This window comes from Felis catus, chromosome C1 (assembly GCF_018350175.1).
Source record: "Felis catus isolate Fca126 chromosome C1, F.catus_Fca126_mat1.0, whole genome shotgun sequence".
Lineage (NCBI taxonomy): Eukaryota > Metazoa > Chordata > Mammalia > Carnivora > Felidae > Felis > Felis catus.
The window spans coordinates 186,936,909-186,954,895 of record NC_058375.1 but is presented as its reverse complement, the minus strand read 5'-3'; the positions used below and the strand labels follow the sequence as shown (position 1 = coordinate 186,954,895).

Sequence of the window (17,987 nt, the reverse complement as noted above, 5' to 3'; positions counted from 1 at the left end):
GGGAAGGCTGGTTGTTGCGCTGCAGTTGGCAGGCTGCTGCGGGAGGCGGTGGCGGTAAGAAGCCGGAGGCAGCGGGGTGACAGGTAGGCGGCGGCGCTGTCTTTGGGGGACGCAGAGTGCCAGGTCAGGACGGTTTTTCTTCTCTCGGCTGCAGGAACTGACGAGGGGGGTCTGGGGAGGGGGCAGCTGGAGTGTTGGTGGTTCCGGAACCTCGCGTAGACAAGGTAGCTTGGGAGGGTCGTGAGGAGAAGGCAGCTGAGGCGGGTGGAGGCTGAACCTTGCGGGGCGACGAGGGGGCCTAGGGCGTGGGGGGCTGCGGTGGCGCTGGCAGAGAGAGGAGAGAGGCAGGAGCAAGACGGTATCATGAGGGCTGGACGACTTCCTTGCATGAAGCTCCAAGAGAGAAAAGGACGCGGCATTGCAGGCACCTGAGAGAAATCCTAGGAATTGCTTCTTATGGCCATTTCCCGGGGTGGGAAGGGTGTGTGGAGAAGAAACATTTACTGGCGGTCAGATCCTTCAAACTCTTTATAGCTATACATTATGTAATCGTTGGCTATCATTTACCCAAATAACTAGGTTGTCGCTCTTGGAAGAGGTCTTGCAACCTATTGATGTGTCAGAATAGTTTTTTCGTTGGTTTGAGTGGTTTCTACCTTGGCAGTCTCTGTAGGTGAAGAAGCATGAAGGGTAGAGTAATCAGGAAGAGCTTATCCCAAATACGGATTTGGGTTGAGAGATAAGGTTAGTTTGAGACGAGCGGCTAGGTTCGTGTTTGTATAGTTCATGAATTTATTTGTTTTGAGGGTCAAGGTTGATTACAAATACTTTTTTTTTTTTAATCTTCAGGAAAGTGGAGAGCCGCAAAAATCTATAGTAGGAGGTAAGTGCGAGTTGGAAAATGACTAGAAAATTAGTTGCTAGATTTCCGCCCGCCCCCCCCCGAATTGTGAATGTTAGGGACTATGAAAATAAGGTGGTGGTTTGAAGGAGGTAGGGCGGGGAAGTCATCTTTTAAGTAATTTGCTTTTTAAGTCTGATGAACTAGTTATGAATTGTTTCTTAGGTTTAATAAGTATGCTCTTTGAACCTTTCCTACTGAAGTAAAATGTATTTACAGACATAATTAACTGTAAATTAACATTTTTTGAGTTTTTATAATTGTTTGCACAGTGCAATGTAGAATAAAATAGGAATTCCATTCCGTAGGTGTTACCAAAGGTCGAACTACATTTTGCTATAAAATTTGATTTTATAGCCCACTGGAGAGGTGTTTTAAAAGAAGCATTATAAATTGCTAAAATTTAAGCTGATTGAAATGTAGCCTGTAGCTGAGAAGATAAAGACTAATGTAGTATGAGCAAGTGTATAATTTTCCTTTTTGGATTAATGATAATTTATATTAGTATATCCCAGAACCCAAATTAAAAGACTTGCTTTTTTCTCTAAATATCATTTGGTAAAGAGAGGTGGATCATTGGAGTTTGTTCTGAAATGTTTAGAGTACTGAGATATTTATCAGTACTTGAGATAAAAATTTTGATACTTGGTGTTTCATTCATTGTCTTTTTACCTTTTTGCAAGAGTAATTCTATCTCAGTCACAAAGAATACTTCTGCTTCTATTTTGGGTGCATTTCTGTAGTGTGAGTACCTGTGAACAAATCTCTGCTTTTTTGCAGGATGGTGTGCGTGTCTGTGTGTTTCTGTATGTATGTATGTGTTTCTTCTTATGTAACCAGCCTGCTAGAGCTGTCTTAGAGAACTAATGGCTGATGTTGAATGGCCAGTAGGTGTCATTGTAGAATGCAACAGAGTTGAACATTGGGTAGGAAATTACCAAGTGACTTAAAAAACACTAGTCAGAATTAGAATATAATAATAATTGGCTTATTATTTCCACATCATTAGAAGCCCAGTTTTCTGACACATTTCAGTATTGGAGCTGTTTATAAGGAATTTGAAACACTGGGTGTAAAGAAATAAAATTTTTTGCTCTAAAATAGACCTTCAAAGCTTTTTTAACCCAACTGTTAAGCCATCTTGATATGCAATATGGATTTGGGTTTGTTTGAATGTTTTTAATTCACAGTTTTGGCATTTAATAGTGTTTTATTAAGTTCTATAATGATTAAGATTTTCAGCTTGACTGAGCTTTATAATAGAAAAACCAGTGCTATATAATAAGACACTAAAATAATAAAATGTGGACAGAAAGTCTCCAAACAAGTTACTAGCTGCACACAAAAAAGTACTTTGTTGTTGTTCTTTTAATGCAAGAACAGAGGAATTTCTGTCTTTCATTCTTTGTGGCTTCTTAGTTTTTCTCATGTTTAAAATAGCTTCTTTTTATATTTTTATCCTGCTAGTAGACTATGTGCTTTCTCAGGATGATGACCGGAGTATTTGTCATTGTCTGAAATGTAACATAATGAATTCTGGAGGGAGCGGGCATAGAAAGCTCTGAAGGTGGCTTACAACTGGCGTGAGTACAGCCCTTACCTGCTGAGCCTTCTACTGAGCTCTTTTCTCTTTGTAGCTCTGGTCCTTTGCCTGCTGTTGATACAGTGTTTAAAAATAGAGTTGGACCTAATTCAGAAATTCTCCATGAAGGTGGCGAGTTACATATGTATCAGAATAATCTAGGAGCTAAAAAAAAAAAAAAAAAAAATCATACGCACATATCCATTATATCACCTCCACTTCGCTTCAGATAGGGGGAATATGAAGGGAGGTAGATATATTTTGAAGAAAAAAAGACCCTCCTAGATGATATGGTTCATCACTGGCTTCCACTTTAGAATTATTCATCTAATTCACGGCTCTCATACTTGTGTAAAATAGCAATAGTCGTTTTCACTTGAAAAGAAAGGGCTGCCAAATCAACCAATATTTTTATAGCTCAATAAAATTTCACCATTTAACGTCATATTTGGGGTAGATTTTCTAGCCAGGAGCTAAAATTTCCAGAAATAAAAATTGTGTTGAATGTTTTGGTTTGGATTAGTTTTTACTTGGCAGTTAGCTGCTTTCCATAAACCAAGCTAATTTCTTCCACGATTCAGACCTGTGCTGATTTGCACAGATATTTAGTCATGTCTTGTTCTTTTAATGTCTCTGAAAGCTATCTAGTTTTAGAACCAAACTAGAATTGGACCAAAGTCCATACCTTACATTAGGGTTCAGTCTTGGTATTGTACATTGGACAAATGCAAAATGACATGTATCTACCATTATGGTATTAAACAGTAGTAATAAAGCTTTTTAATCAGAATGTATTCCTTTTGTAGTTACTTCTGTCTAAATGAAAATGGGAGTGGAGAGTATACTGTGGTTCTTTCTACTTGATAATTGTAAAATCTAAAGTTAATATGAATTTGCAGTCTATCATAGTACCTACTGCTTTATTGTTTGTGGAAAAACACTAGGAGTGAATGTTTCTGTTCAGAGTTCTGTGGTCAGATCTCTTGTCATTCTGTACCTTGTTCTTTTGATTTTGTTTGCTCAGTTAGCATCTAAATGTGATGATTCTTAAATCTGAGTCTTTAATCCAGAGCTTTTTCTTGATTTCTGGTTCCTATCCTATAAACCTAATTGCCTTCTAGATGAGAATGACCTGCAAGTCCCTCAAATAAAGTATGTCTAAAAGTGAATTCATGTTTTATTCTTTTATCATCTATGTGGTAAAGCTGGAACCTTGTATTATCTTTGACACTTTTTATTCATATACCCCTCATGTCAATAATGTTAGGTTCTGTGGACTCTACCTTCTTATTACTTTTTAAATCCCATTTACTTCTCTCAATTTCTATAACCTTTAAAAAAAAGTATGAAGAGTTAGGACTTAGAGGTGTACTATCTAGATTAGAATTTGAGATCTACATTTGTAGCCTCAATTTCTTTGTTTAAAAACAGAGTTGTACAACTGTCCAATTGCATTCTTAGGCATTTATTCCAGAGAAATTGAAACTTATATTCATACAAAACCTGTACATAAATGTTCATAGCAACTTTATTACAAATAGCTCCAAACTGGAAACAATTCAAATGTTCTTCAACAAGTGAATGGTTACACAAACTGGCACATTTATACCATGGACCACTAGAACGAGCAATAAAAAAGAACGAGCTACTGATACATACAACATCCTGGAAGACTCTAAAGTGAAAAAAGCCACTCTCAAAAGGGTACATACTGTATGATTCCATGTATATAATGTTCTTTAAATAACAAAATTGTAGTGATGAAGGGCAGATTGATCATTACCAGGGGTTAGGAACCAGGGAGAGGGGAGCCTCTTGATAGAACAGTTCTGTATCTTGATTGTGGCAGTCGTTACACAAATATACATATGTTATAAAATTGTACAAAACTACACACACACACATACACACACAAATGAGTGCTTATATAACTGGTGATAACCTGAATAACCTCTGTAGACTGTACCAATGTGAATTTCCTGGTCTTGATATTTTATCATAGTTATGCAAGATGTTACCATTGGGGGAAAGTAGACCAAGGGTACCTGGGACCTCCTGGCACATATTTTGGGAACTTCCTGTGAGTCTATTTCAAAATAAAAAAATTTTGAAGGGTAATTACAAAGATTAAATGAGAAAATATAAGTAAGGTTCTTATTACAGTACTTGGTGCATCATAAATACACAATAAATATAATAGTAGTAGCAGCAGCAGTAATGATAGTTCAGGCCTCTCACCTCTTTCTAGGCCTTTCACTAGGACTATTCCAACAGTCTTATGGGTCACTCTGGCTTCAGTCTTTTCTCGCTCCAGTCCATTCTACAGTGCAACCAGAGTACTCTTTCTGAAGTGCCCATCACATATTACTTACCACATGCATAATCCTTTAATGGTTCCCTGTTGTACTTTCATACATTAATTTCATTTTTTTTAATGTTTATTTATTTTTGAGAGATAGAGCATGAGCGGGGTAGGGGCAGAGAGAGAGGGGGAGACAGAATCAGAAGCAGGCTTCAGGCTCTGAGCTGTCAGCATAGTCTGACGTGGGGCTCGAACTTGTGAACCACAGATCATGACCTGAGCCAAAGTTGGATGCTTAACAGACTAAGCCATCCAGGCAATTTTATTTTTTTTAAATCATAGTGGAATGAAGCATTGGAGTCAGCATGACCTTCAGAATACTACAATAGGTGAATTAAAGATAAAAACAAAAATCTTGAGTGATTTTTCTCATCTTTAAGGTACTATTTTAAGTATTGTTACTTTAAAGTTTTGTTTTTATATTGGTGCCTAACACACTGTGCCAAAACCTAATGACTGAGGGCAAAGAGATTGATAATTTTTCATCATTCTGTAGGTTTACTGAGCAGTACCTCTGTTGGTTTCACTGGACTCTCATGTAGTTGAAACTGCCTGGAGAATTGACTGAGTTGGAAGGTCCAAGGTGTCCTCACTCGCATGTTTGCACTTGGTGCCGGCTGCCCATTAAAGTCCTTCAGTCTTCTCAGTGTGGCTTCTCATTCTCTAGTAGGCTAGTCTGGCATCCTTACATGGCATTTTCAGGGCAGCATTCTAAAAAAGTGAAGGTGGAAGCTGCAGGGCTGCAAGCCCTCTTTGGGGCTTAGGCTTCACAACTTTCATAATGTTCCTTCCAAAAGCAACTCACCAAGCTAGCCTAAATTCAGGGGAATGGAGAAATAGAAGAAGACCTCTGTCACAGTCAGTTTGAGCTGCTATAACCAAATACCATAAACTAGGCGGCCTAAACAACAAACATTTATTTCTCCCAATTCTGGAAGCTGGGAAGTACAAGGTCAATGTACCAGCAAGCTGTGTTTCTACTGACAGCACACTTCCTGGTTCAGAAATGGCTGTCCTCTTAACTGTGTTATCACATGGCAAAAGTGGGAGAGAGCTGTCTGGGGTCTCTTGTATACGTGTATTTATCCCACTTACGAGGGCTCTACCTTCATGACTTAATCACTTCCCAAAGGCCCCACCTTCTGATACTGTTACATTAGGGGTTAGTATTTCATTATATGAATTTTGGGGAGACATATTCAGTCTATTAACAGTAATCTACAGAGAGATCAGATTATTTTCCATTTTCTTAATGTAAGGATAAAAAACACTCCCCCAAAATGACATATTTGCTAAGAACTGTGAAAAGTTTTGCTGAGACTTAACAAGTAAAAATAAAAATACAAGTACAAAAGATGTTAAATGGCAATCCAGGTAAGGCAGGTTCAAAATCTTTGTGAAATAGAATAGTTTGCATAATATGTGAGGAAATCAACCTTATTTGATTGTTATGCTTACAACAACAGCATTACTTGGGAACTTGAAGAAGGTTAATCTGTAGAAAGGTCACTGATATATTTTTTATACGAACAGCTTTTATTATTGTCTTTTTTTTTAATTAAAAAAAATTTTTTTAACGTTTATTTACTTTTGAGACAGAGAGAGACAGAGCATGAACAGGGGAGGGTCAGAGAGAGAGGGAGACACATAATCTGAAACAGGCTCCAGGCTCTGAGCTGTCAGCACAGAGCCCAACGCGGGGCTCGAACTCACGGGCCGTGAGATCATGACCTGAGCCGAAGACAGACACTTAACCGACTGAGCCACCCAGGCGCCCCTTATTATTGTCTTTTAAAGTTTGTTTATTTTGAGAGAGAGTGAGAGAAGGAGAGAACCAACAGAGGGGGGGCAGACAGAGGAGGGAGATAGGATCCAAAGCAGGCTCCGCACTGACAGCAGAGAGCATGATGCGGGGCTTGAATTCACCAACTGTGAGATCATGACCTGAGCCAAAGTCAGATGCTTAACTGACTGAGCCACCCAGGCACCCCTATTCAAACAGCTTTTAAACAGCTGATTTAACATCTTTCATCAAAATGTTTATTTTTTCTAACTTCTTATTTTCATATAATTTGGTCTTGCCAGTCACAGTTTTATAAGCCACAGTACTGTTCTAGAACATAACTCCCAAATGTTGGCAAGAAGTTATAGTACAGTATTATGAAATCTTGTCACTGTATCACACTACTATAAACACCCCTCCAGCTGAACTATAATAGTGCTGTACCTTCACAGAATACAGGCTCTTTGTTTAGTCTTCCTTCCTACTCTACCCCCTATTTCATTGGAAATATTTTATGTTTTATCATCATTAAATTGAAGCATAGCTAAGATGGCTGTTGGCATCTTAGATCACAGATTTGTTGCTTGGAGTCTCTTTTTTACCTTATCAGTAAGCAATTGTGTTTGGCTGCAAGAAACAAGAAATAACCATTGCTTAAATGGGATAGTAGTTCATCTCTTTGTCTTGTGGAAAAAAATCAGAAACTTGAAGAAAGAAAGGCGGAGAACAAAGGGGGCACACTTCTCATCTTCTAAGAAATCTTTCTAGGGGTACCTGAGTGGCTCAGTCAGTTGAGCATCCAACTTTGGCTCAGGTCACGTTGGGCTCTGTGCTGACAGCATGGAGCCTGCTTCAGATTCTCTCTCTCCCTCTGTCTCTGCCCCCCCCCCCCACTCATGCTTTCTCTCCCCAAAATAAATATTGAAAAAAAAAAAGAAAGAAAGAAATCTTTCTAGAATTACCCACACACTATTTCTTCTGATCTCATTTACCAGAACTTAGTCATTTGGCTATAAGTGAGGTTCTGAAATGGCTTTTAGCTGAACATGTAGACCAAATCAATGGGGATAGGGGTAGGCATCTATATTGGGTGGGAACTAATAGTCTCTGCCATATTTGCTTCCTGTCTTCTCTGCTGATTCTGCTGCTGACTGCCCATTTGTTGCTGTTAAGTCATCCATCCACTAGACGTGAATTAAGTGCTAACTGTGCTCTGGCCTTGTTAGGACTGGAAATACAAACACAGCTGAGGAATGTTCCCTGTCCTAGAGAAGCCAAGAGTTTAATAATAGGACTAATAAACTTGTATACAGGTTTCTGGGAATGGAAAGTATTAAGTACTGTGTGCTATTAGGACTAGTTACCACCATTATTCTGTGTACCATATCAATCTCCAAGAGCCTTAAGATGGAGAGGGAGAGATGACTCCTTTCAAAGAGCAATATTAATGGGAAGAAATCAGTTGTTCTCTGCTTCCTAAGAAGAAGGAATGAAGGCTGTTTCCCTTCCCTAAAGGCTAGAGAAAGAGGTCCTAAAAGAATCACTCTTGATGTTTTGTGTGCTTTTAAGAAGAGAGACTGTTGTTGCAAATAGCTTTTTCCCCCCCAGTGTAGAGCAGAAGCTCTTTAACCAGAAAAACATGGCATGAAGTAATGATGAGTATAAATGATATTTTGATGTCTGCAATAACTGTAATTTGATATGAAACTACCTGTGATATCTGTTGGTGACCAAGACACAGAAAATACTATGGATTTTTTTTGTTTTGTTTTTGTTTTGCTTATATTTATAATCAAATGAAATGATAAATGTTAGGTAGAGATTAATAAAAAGAATGATATAATTCTTTTCGTATCAAAGTTTATGAGTTTTGTTTACAGATTCCTGGCAGTCTGTGGACTCTAGATTGAGGATTTGTGAGTGAGGGGGAAAGAAGGGGCTCTGAATGGATACAGGGTTGTATGCTAAGAAGGACTTTAAAGAAGAAGTGACTGGGGCGCCTTAGTGGCTCAGTCAGTTGAGCGGTCGGCTCAGGTCATAATCTCACAGGTTCGTGAGTTCGGGCCCACATTAGGCTCTGTCTGTGCTGACGGCTCAGAGCCTGGAGCCTGCTTCTGATTCTGTGTCTCCCTCTCTCTCTGCCGCTTCCCCCACTCATTCTCACTCTCTCTCAAAAATAAATAAACATTAGAAATTAAAAAAAAAAAGAATAAAGAGGAAGTGACTGCTGATCTGAGTCTTGAAAGAGTAAGGTGGTTATGCTAGAGGGTAGTTGAAAGGCATTCAAGAGAGGAGGAGGGTAGCTAGTAAATACATGGAAGTGTAAGGTAGCCTGGCATGTCATGGAGTTGCAGGTAAACATTGGTGAGGGGCATCTGTGTTGAGCCAAGGTAGTTTCTATTCCTGCTGACAAGGCCATTTTGTTCATGAGCATATTGAGCAAGTACTGATGACAGAGCCCATGTAGCCAAACCTGAGATATGTACCTCTGGTCATCTCTCTCTTCAGGCATAGGGAACAACCACCTTGTGATACAACTACTTGTATATCTGCCTCCTGGGAGGATTTCCCTTTTCTGCTGTGTTTCAAGGCCACCTCTGTTAGGGGTAATGCCAATGTCATATGGAACCATGTTTAAACCAGGCCTGACTTCTTTCTTTTTTTATCATAGGGAACTCTGCAGGTTCATAGATTTAGTGAAGTGTATGCCATGGATGTTTGAGCCATTTGTTTTTAAGGCTTATTTGTGCTTTGGGGGCCTGTGCTAACCTCATCGTATATATAACATTTTGTAGTCATAGGATCAGTTTCTTTTTTTTTTTTTTTTTTCCTTTTTTTTTAAAGTCAGGATCAGCTTCTTATGTAGTGGTAATAACCAATCTTCAAATAATGGCTTAAAATTAAAAAAAAAAAAGATTTGTTTATTCTCATGTAAAATTCTGCAAGCCTGGGTGACTATAGGGCAGCTATTATCTATATGATAGATCACCATTGCATCTTTATTTCTGCTCTGTAATCATAGTGGCAAGGGAAGAACACGTTGGAGAGTGCATATTGGCAATTAAATGCTTCCAGAGGAGTCATTTCTGCTTGTTGTTCAAAGCAAGTTATGAGGTCACATTTGACTTAAATAAGGTAGAGAACTATCATCTTGTGCACTGAAGGATAGGAATAGCTGTCTGATACAGTATCACTTCCACTTAATGATGGATTGCTGCTAGTACATTCAACTGGTGGGTTAGAACACCCAGTTCTTAAGGGTAGATCAGGTCACATGGTCACTTGTGCCCCATGGTCATTCTTTAAGCAGGACCCAAAAACCAAGCAAGGAGCTGTTTCTCAAAAGTAGCATAATCATCTACAGCAGAGGACATAGCTTTATTCTAAAGCAGTGATTCTCAACCCGGGGCAGTATTGCTTCCTAGGGGATATTTGGCAATGTTTGAAGACATTTTGTTTATCATAATTTGGAGGGGAGTGCTACTGGTATCTAGTGGGGAGAGGCCAGGGATACTGCTAAACATCCTACCATGTACAAGACAGCTCCTTGCGGCATTAGGAGTGACCAACGTGCTAATTGTGCTGAGGTTGAAAAACCCTGCTCTGTGTGGGGCTCTAGTTGTAGTGTGATTATCTTATCAGAGCCTACTGGTAACTTTATACAGCTGCTTTATCATCCACCACCGATACTTCAAACGCCACTGAGTTTGCTAGATCTTACTATCCAAATAACAAAGTATCTTGCACTGCCACACTGGCCTGCTACACTGCCTTTTCTGTCCTGGGCCCCATTTAAAACTGGCAGCTTTATGGGCTATTCAGGAAGTGGGGCAAAACAGCACTTTAAAATATGGTTTATTTTGTTTCCAGACTTTAAAGAGGTCCATATAGGACCATGTTTCTTTCTAAGTGGTGGTGGTGGGCCGATCCATGACAGCCTGTCCTTCATTTTGAAGAGAATATCTTGGCATACTCTAGTACTCTACACCTCTAGGGACTTCATCAAGGTCTCAGGTTCCTAAATTTTTGTGTGATTCTTCTACTCTCTGGCATGCCTGTATTTTTCCAAGGTATCTTACCAGGTAAAATAAGCACGATGTTCTCAGTGTAATGAACGAGTGAAATCCTGTGGGTTGGTGAGGTGTTCAAAGTTCTTGTAGTCTAGATTGATGAGACATGGCTTCACCGCTTACTAGCCATGTGACTTTGTGACCAAGTGATGTAACCTGTCAGTGACTGCTTCTTCATCTATGAGATGGTGATAAGAACAGCACTGACCACATAGGGTTTTTATAAATAGTAGATGAATGTTTTTAAATGCTTAAGGGATGCCTAACTGGTTCAGTTGGCAGGGCATGTGACTCTTGATCTTGGGGTTGTGAGTTTGAGCCTCATGTTGGGTGTAGAAATTACTTAAAAATAAAATTTGGGGGCATCTGGATGGCTCAGTCTACTCTTGGTTTCAGCTCAGGTCATGATCCCAGGGTTGTGGGGTCACGCCCTGCATCAGGCTCTGTGCTGACCATGGAGCCTGCTTGAGATATTCTCTCTCTCTCTCTCTCTCTCTCTCTCTCTCTCTCTCTCTTTCTCTCTCTCTTTCTCTCTCTCTTTCTCTCTCTCTCTCTCTTTCTCTCTCTCTCTCTTTTTCTCTCTCTCTCTTTCTCTCTCTCTTTTTCTCTCTCTCTCTTCCTCTGCCCCTCTCCCCCTCTCTTTCTCTTAAAATAAGATATAAAACAAAATCTTAAAATAAAAATGCTTAGAATAGTGCCTGGCATATAATGAATTCTATATAAGTATGAGCTAAAAAAAATAATACTGGTAATACAAAATCCTTATGGAGAAAATATAGATTGGCTATGTTTTTAACTTTAGCATAGGGAAGGAGTTTATTAAAAAACAAAAAGCATAATACTATAAAGAAAAGAAGAGTGACAGATAGGACTAGCTGTTTTCTTCATTTTTAAATATAAATTGTAAAGATAAGTGGGGTGCCTGGGTGGCTCAGTCAGTTAAGTGTCCGACTCTTGGTTTTGGCTCAGGTCATGATATCAAGGTTCATGGTTTTGAGCCCCATGTCAGCCTCTGCACTGACACTGGGGAGCCTGCTTGGGATTCTCTCTCCCTCTCTCTGCCCCTCCCCTGCTTACATTCTCCATCTGTCTCAAAATAAACAAATAAACATTAAAAAATTTTAAGGATAACCTCCTTTGTATACCTTTAATTGTAATTAAAATTAGAAACAGTACATCTGTTTTCTAGTACTATTCAAAAAGGAATATTGGTTATGATTAGAAAGGAAGAAATATTTAGGCACTTGGATGCCTGCCCCTTTCTATTCCCCTTTATCCAATTTTCTGTTTTTGCTTTTTACTGATTGTAGTTCTGGATTATAGTTTGAAATGATTAACTCAAATATTTTTTGCCGTCAGAAGAGTTTTTCCTGAACTTTGTCAGTTAACTAGGTAAGGAAGAGAATTGTTTAGAGGTAAGAATGTCATCAAATCCAGATACTTCTGCCTTCCTTGAGTCTTTAAATACCAACTACTTTAAACATTTATTTGGCATTTGAAAGATTTATTCTAAAATTCAGTGTAATTTCCTGGAATAAGTTGTATTTAAGGTATGCCCATCTTTAAATTTTTTTGTAATGTTTTATTTATTTTTGAGAGAGAGAGAGAATGAGTGCAGAAGGGGCAGAGAGAGAGGGAGACACAGAATCTGAAGTAGGATCCAGGCTCTGAGCTGTCAGTGCAGAACTTGATGCAGGGCTCGAACCCACAAACCATGAGATCGTGACCTGAGCCAAAGTCAGATGCTTAACCAAGTGAGCCACCCAGGTACCCCAAGGTATGGCCATCTTTAGCATACAGAATACAGTCTTTGAGTTATTATTTCCCATTGAAAGGAGCCAGGATTCCTTGGAGAAATGTTTGATCACCCTGGAACTTCTTGTCCCTTTAGGAAGTTAGAAGACTATCATCATTTACTAGGTTTATGTCAAAAGGGCTTTGGAACAGTGTTGGGGGTTCCTATGACCACTCCCAAATTTCATGATTTGTTAGAATGACTCACAAGTCATTATATTCAGTTATACTTTATTACAGTTCAGTGATAAAAGTCAGCAAAACAAAAGGCACATAAGGTGAAATCTGGAGGATACCAGGTGCAAGCTTGCAAGAATCCTCCCAGTGGAGTTGAACAGGATGTGCTAATCCCTCCAGTAATGAGTCGTGACAACATGTGCATCATGTTATCTACTAGGGAAGATATCTTGAGCCTAGATGTTCAGGGTTTTTACTGGGGGGGTCAATCATACAGGCTATAGTTACTGAAGTTTCAGATCTCCTAAAGGAAAGTTGATTTTACCATAATCACGTTTGTTTGTACAAACTACGTAGACAAACCAGTACAGTTGGATTCAAAACTCCAAGCATACAAAACACTTTTATCAGAACTTTTTTTAATTTTTTTTTTATTTTTGAAGGAGAGAGAGAGAGAGAGAGAGAGAGAGCGAGCGAGCGAGCATGAGCGGGGGAGGAGTAGTGAGAGAGGGAGACACAGAATTCAAAGTAGGCTCCAGGCTCTATGCTGTCAGCACAGAGCCCGACGTGGGGCTTGAACTCACAAACTGTGAGATCATGGCCTGAGCCAAAGTCAGACACTCAACCAACTGAGCCACCCAGGCGCCCCAGAACTTATTTTTTTTTAATCAGTGCATTTCAAGAGTTCATTTTCCAGGAGCCAGCTGTTACAGGTTGAGTCCTATCAATCAAAAAGTTATGTTGAAGTCCTAACCCCCATTACCTCAGTATTTGACCTTATTTGGAAATAGGGTCATTGCAAATGTAATCAGTTAAGATGAAGTAATACTGAAGGAGGGTTGACCTTTAATCCAGTATGACTGGTGTCCTTATAAGAAAAGAGACACAGACACAGTAAGAAGATAGCCATGTGACAACAGAGGCAGTGGTTGGAGTGCTATATCTACAAGCCAAGAAAAACCAAGGATTGCTGGCAACTCCAGAACCTGAAAAGGCAAGAAAAGATTCTCCCCATTTCGGAGGAAGTATGGCCCTGCCAACATCTTGATTTTACATTTCTGGCCTCCATCAGAATTGGGAGACAATAAATTTCTACTGTTTTAAGCCATGCAGTTTGTGGTAATTTGTTATGGTAGCCCTAGGAAAGTAATACTCTAGCCAGTGGCCACAAAAACAGACCCTTCTTGAGAATGTGCAGTGTTTGACCATCCCAGGCTAGCTGAGTTAACTGATGCATTCACAGGAGCCAAGCATGAAAAAGCTTCCACAGGGCAAAGATGGAACAATTTGAGTATTAGAATAGTAACTATTGTGGGTTGAAACATATCAAGTATATTGAGCCCATGAGTTTATAATGATATTTAAAGCAAAACTAATTAGCTACCAGTAGATGATGCTAGTTAACCAACTCATTTTGGAAATTGGTAACTAAAGGGAAAAAAGTTAAGCATTTATCTTATCTTAGAAAAATGCTACTACAAAGTAACCAAATACTAGATAAAGAGAAGTTTCTCTTTATAGAAGTATTCTAATTAAATGAAGAAAGAATAATAAGATTAGGTAATTATAACCATTGGGTAACCCCTAAAGATCCCTAAGCATTAATCACCAACAGCTGCTAACATCACAGAACATGACAATCAGACATTATGAACCTTTAGACAAGAGAACACAGCATCAACAGTCTTCCCCCAGCAAAAATGAATCTACTCTGGTCAAACTGCTATATCCAACCACAATTTTATAAGAACTACAGAAGATAGAGGAATATATTATATTATTAGGGTACAATCAGCGAAATCCAGGCATGTGGAAGATGATAAATAACTGTTTCTTCAACAGATAAATTACAAGATACACCCCTATAGCTTAAAAGAGATTTAAGAGACACATTATCCAATCCTCGTACGTAAACTTCATTTGGATACTGATTCAGTGTTTCAAAAAATTGACATAATTGTAAATTTGAATACCAACTGGATATTTGATTACATTTAGGAATTACTTTAAAATTTCTTAGATGTTATGATATTGTGGTTATGTGTTTTAAAAAGCTCTTATCTTTTAGCAATATATACTAAAATATTTACAGTTAAAATGATAGCCTGAATTTGCTTCAAAATAAGTGGAGGAGACACTGGGGGAGTGTAATGAAAAAAGGTTGGCCATGACTTCATAATTATTGAAGCTCAATAATGGCTACCTGGGGGTTCATTATGCTAATTTCCCTACTTATGCATATGTTTAAAATTTTCTCTATTAATTAAAAAGGGACATATTCCCAAGCTGCTATAGTTGAGAAGTCAATAGAAAAACATAGGGAAAATTCCTAGGTGATGAAATTACATCAAACTGTATTTTTCTGAAGGATTTAATGATTTGTTCATTCTCCTTTGGAATAAGTTACTTGCCGTTTTCTGGGAGTGGAAAAGTAATGAGCCTGGGAAAGAGGTTTGAGGTGAACAGAGATTAGTTACCTGTACGTTATCTTGATAATGCTTTGCCCAAATAACCCCCAGAATATAAAGTTATCAATTTCAGTTTTCATATTCTTTTTCTGCTATATTCTGTGCACTTTTGCCTCTCATTTTTGAGACCAGATCTCATTTAATTAATCTCAAGAAAAACATCTCTTTTCATGAAATTTGAAGTTGTTTCCTGGAGCCATTCAGTAAGATATAATCTAAAAAATCATTGGGGCACCTGGGTGGCTCAGTCAGTTAAGCATCCGACTTCGACTCAGGTCATGATCTGTTTGTGGGTTTGAGCCATGCGTCGGGCTCTGTGCTGACAGCTCAGAGCCTAAAGCCTGCTTCAGATTCTGTATCTCCCTCTCTCTCTGCCCCTGCTTGTGCTCTATCTCTCTCTCAAAAATAAATAAACATTAAAAAAAATGGGGGGGGGCACCTGGGTGGCTCAGTCAGTTGAGCGTCCGACTTCGGCTCAGGTCGTGAACTCACGGATCGTGAGTTCCAGCCCCGCATCGGGCTCTGTGCTGACGGCTCAGAGCCTGGAGCCTGCTTCAGATCCTGTATCTCCTCTCTCTGTTGCTCCCCCGCTTGCACTCTGTCTCTGTCTCTCAAAAATAAAGATTAAAAAAAATTTTTTTTAAGATCTTCAACTATGCATTCAAGTTACACATCACATACTTAAATGGTTTTCAGCCATTTATTGTGTGTCTGGGTATGAATATTCTTGAGTTCATCCAAGCTGGAGTTTGTTGAGATTCTTGGATGTGTAGATAATGCTCTTCATTAATTTTGGGAAATCGTAGGCCATTAATTCTTCAAATACTATTTTCGCCTTTCTTTCTCCTCCATTTGGGTCCCCTTGTGCTTATGTTGATATGTTTAATGCTATCCCACAAGTCTAAGACTCTGTTCATTTTTCTCCATTCTTTTTTCATTATGTTCCTCAAACCAGATAATCCCAATTGATTTATCTTCAAGTTTACTGATTCTTCCTTCTGCAAGCTCAAATATAATGTGCCTCTCTCAAGAGTTATTTATTTCAGCTATTATACTTTTCAACTCCAAATTTCTGGTACTTCAAAAACTTATCTCTATATTCTCTAATTGGAGAGATATCATTCTCTTATTCTCATTTAGTTCTTTACATGTGGTTCTTTTATCTTTGAACGTATTTGAAAGAGGTGATTTAAAGTTTTTGTTTAGTAAGTCTAACATTTGAGCTTCCTCAGGGATAGTTCTATTTACTGCTTTTTTTCCACATGGCTTTTCCATTTTTTTTAAATGTTTGTTTATTTTGAGGGGGGGAGAGGCAGAGAGAGAGGGAGAGAGAATCCCAAGCAGGATCCACACTTCTTATATAAGTAATTTTGTTGATAATTCAGAAATTCTTCCTGATTGCTAGAGTTCTCTGTCCTGTAGCTCCCTTGTGGGAAGCAAATACATCTCTTCTTCAGTTGATGCTTGCTTACTCTTTTCTTCGCTCCTGTGTATTCAAAGGAGCCTCCAGCTTCTTTCTGTGGTCAGTGTCTCTGACAGTGTTCTCTCTCTCTTCCATGTGATGCATCTCTGATCCATAGTGAGCATTTGCATGATCTTCACTGACAAGAGTATCGAAGTGCTCATTCCAGCATATCAATAAGCCTTTTTCACTCTGACATCCTGGAGTCATTAGCTAGCCCATCTCTTGCCCTTTAGGTTTCTTAAATGTGAATCACACCAGTCTAATGTATTCTTCAAGCTGCTGGTAACATACGTCAAGATCTCTGAGTAATAGCCCTGAAGTTCCTTCTTTTTGGACATGGGTTCAAGAGGTAATACTATTGGTATCTACTCCTTGGGGAAGGATGAGACACATGGCATTTCAGTAACCCTTTCCAAAAAGTACTCTCCAGTATAGTTCTCCAGGAACTTCTAAAAACTTTCGTATTTTGGCTTAAGGATTAAGATGTGTGGAAATGGATTGAAATCCTCTCCCTTGCAAACACTACATTGATTCTCTCACAACCCCTCATCTTTAGTTTTTAGAAGTTTTATTATAATGTATCTAGGTGGTGATTTGTTTTGATGGGAGGATATTCATCCTGCTTAGGATTCTCTGAGCTTCTTGGATCTGTGGTTTGATGTTTTTCATTGTATTTTAGAAAATTCCCAGCCATATTCCCTAATGTTTCTTTTATCCTATTCTCTCTTTTCTCTTTCTGGGACTTCAAATAAAACTATGTTAGGCAATTTGATACTGTCCCACAGTTCTTGGATGACCTGTAAATTTTTCCTTACTCTGTTATTTCTTTTTGTGTTTCATGTTTAATAATTTTTTGGACTTATTTTTAAGTTTATTAATTCCTTCCTAAACTGTATTGGAATCTCCTGATAAGCCTGGAAAAGGAATTCTTTATCTTTGAATCATTGTTGTTGGTTTTTTCTCCCCCTACCATTTCCATTTGATTTTTTCTTACAGTTCCCATTACTCTATTGTAATTACCTATCTACTCATGCATATTGTCCAACTTTTTAATAGACCCCTTAATATATTCTAGTCATGCTGGAGTGCCTGTCTGGTAGTTCTAAACTGTGGGTTATTTCTTAGCCTGGTCCTGTTGATTGCTCTCTATCTTGAGTATAGGTGGTTGTTTTTGTGTCTTGAAATTTTTTCTTGAATGCCAGATACTTTGTGTAGAATAGTAGAGACAGTTAACTTGTATTTATGCCCCCAAAATGAGCACTTTTCTATATGGTCATTAGTGTGTGTGGGTAGGTTTAGTCAACCTGCTCAGGAGTTGAGCTGGGTTTGGGTCTGTTGCTACCGTCATTACCTTCAGTGCTTCAAAGTTTTCTGATGGTATGTTG

General features: G+C 38.7%; 1 protein-coding gene across 1 annotated transcript in view; it reads left to right on the top strand.

The window, feature by feature from the left end:
* Positions 1 to 29: 29 nt before the first annotated feature.
* FAM126B (family with sequence similarity 126 member B) overlaps positions 30 to 17,987 on the top strand; it is a 92,893-nt gene continuing 74,935 nt past the window's right edge. The window contains 2 exon segments of the mRNA XM_019838445.3: positions 30 to 123; positions 850 to 883. The gene's annotated coding sequence lies outside the window, so the exon portion shown is untranslated.